The 2,379-nt window shown below is 35.1% G+C and overlaps 1 protein-coding gene across 1 annotated transcript in view; it reads right to left on the minus strand.

The window, feature by feature from the left end:
- Nucleotides 1-2,379, minus strand: part of DNAH12 (dynein axonemal heavy chain 12) — a 209,317-nt gene that overhangs the window by 121,987 nt on the left and 84,951 nt on the right. The gene's annotated exons all lie outside the window — the stretch shown is intronic.

The raw sequence follows: 2,379 nt of genomic DNA on the forward strand, positions 1-2,379 counted from the left end.
GGTGCGGTGCCCTTTTGTGGGGGGGGGGGGGTTGTGTGTTAATCTCTCTCTCTCTCTCTCTCTGGTGCACACACATACCCTCTGGTATTTAAAAAAAGAGAGTGATTTTAAAGATAATTACTGACAAGGGGAACCAGCAGTTAGTGTGATGGCTATGTCGCTGGACTCCCACGTAGTTGACCGCGGTTTGCGTCCTGGACCTGGTGGCTTAGAACTCATGCCAGGCGCGTGTGCCCAAGATCCCGAGAGGAGAATGGAGGAGAAGGGATTGTGGCGTGACCATCCCCCGTGGGGGGGGATTTCTCGCTTTCTGTCTCTATGTCTCTCTCTGTCTGTCTGGCGAGCGCCCACGCCCTATAGCGATGAAAAAAACTCTCAAAAAAAAAAAATATATATATATATAATTACTGACAAGGACCAGGAGATAGCATAATGGTTACATCATTGGACTCCCACACAGCTGAATGTGGTTCACATCCCAGACCTGGTGGCTGTGCATGCATGTGCCAGGTGCATGTACATGCATGCCCAAAATTCTGAGAGGAGAACGGAGAAGAGATTGCAGTGTGGCCAGCCCCCAAGGTGGTGATTTCTTGCATTCTGTCTCTCTGTCACTCTCTCTCTCTCTCTGGCAAGCACACACACCCTGTAGCAAAAATCTCTCTTAAAAATAAATAAATAAATAAATAAAAGATAATTACTGAAAACTTTCTGGCAAAACACAGTAATCCACAGACTCAGGAAACATAGCAAATCCCAAGCAAGATAACTACTGAACAAAACACTAGGTGCACAGTCTCACTGCTCAAAAATTAAGGAAATAAAGAAAATATTAATAATAGCCAGAGAGAAAAAATAAATTATATTTACAGAAGTATAAATTAAAAATACCTGTTTTTGTAAGAATTATTTATTTTAATTTTATTCATTTTAATTTGATCAGAGAGAAACACAGAGCAGGAGAGAAAGTGAGAAAGTAAGCGGCCAGGTCTGGGACTCAAACCATGGTCAGCCATGTGGGAGTGTCCAGTGCCTTAACCACTACACCACATGCTGGCACCAAAAATATCTGATTTCTAAGAACAACAAAAACCAGGAGCCAAGAGAACAGAATCTTTAAATGCTGGAGTAGGAGCTGAGGGCTTTGGGTGGGGAAATGACCTTGCTGGTAGAGAATTCTGTGTGCAGTGAAAATATTCTTCAAAAATGAAGACTAAGTAAAGACATTTTCAAACAAATAAAAGCTGAGGAAGCTGTTGCCAGAAACCCACATGCACATGAAAAAGACTAAAGGAAGTTCTTTAGTTAAAAGAGAAGACTCCAGATGAAAGCACATTAATCTGTTGGGGGGGATGCGAATACAAGGCACTAAACCAATATGTGGGAGGGTTTTTTTTTTTTTTTTTTTTCAAATACTAATACCTAAAGTAAAAAATAACTATATATTGTGGTGTTTATGACATATGTAGAAGTAAAATAAATGGCAACAATAGCATAATGGGCAGGGATAAGTGGATATTTAAAGTGCTCAGATTGTGTGCAAAATGGTAGAATACTAATGTAAGGTAAATTCTTAAAACAAGGATGTAAACTAGAGAGTGATCATTAAGTAAAGCTAAAAACCAACTGAGAAGATCAAGTGGAATGATGATTATTATTAAATTCCAAAATAAGTCATTTAAAAAATGAATATGAACATATTGAAAAGCAAAATAGTATATCTAGTATTTTTCAAACTATAATAATCTATGGATCTATTGCTATATTCACGAGAGCACAAGAACTCTTTAGAAGAACATTAAGAGTCTGCATTTTCACTTTAAATTTTTAAAAATCACAGTAGAATATCCTGAATTATCTTGGTAATTATCTTAACTTGGACCTAACATGAGAGTACATTAGTGTTTAAGTGTGAGAATAAAAAACAAAGATTAAAAAGTAAATGACGTCTTCAAGCAAAGTGATGACAGCTCAAATGAACAGAAGATATTGCAATACTATGAATAGAAGCGGAAGAAATCAATACATGGCAAAAAACACTTTTTTTGCATGCTAACCTCAAAGAATTTTCACTGTATATTTTACAAGAGAAATTGCCAAAAAAATAACAATTTAGTTCAGCCACATGTAATCCATTTCACTTAACATTAAACTGAATTTTATAGAGATTGTTTTATTTATAATTAATTTAAAATTTTTATTTTATGTAATAGTTATAGATAGCACTTATGTGTGTACATATTTAGGCCTCATTATAATGTTTACAGTTTAAGTGAATAAGAAAAGGACATGGCTTCTTTTTTTAAAAAAGAATCATTTTACTTAAATTAATTTTATTTATTTATTTATTTATTTATTTATTTATTTATTTATTTATTT

The sequence above is a fragment of the Tupaia chinensis genome, unplaced genomic scaffold, assembly GCF_000334495.1.
Source record: "Tupaia chinensis unplaced genomic scaffold, TupChi_1.0 Scaffold143906_1, whole genome shotgun sequence".
Classification (NCBI taxonomy): Eukaryota; Metazoa; Chordata; class Mammalia; order Scandentia; family Tupaiidae; genus Tupaia; species Tupaia belangeri.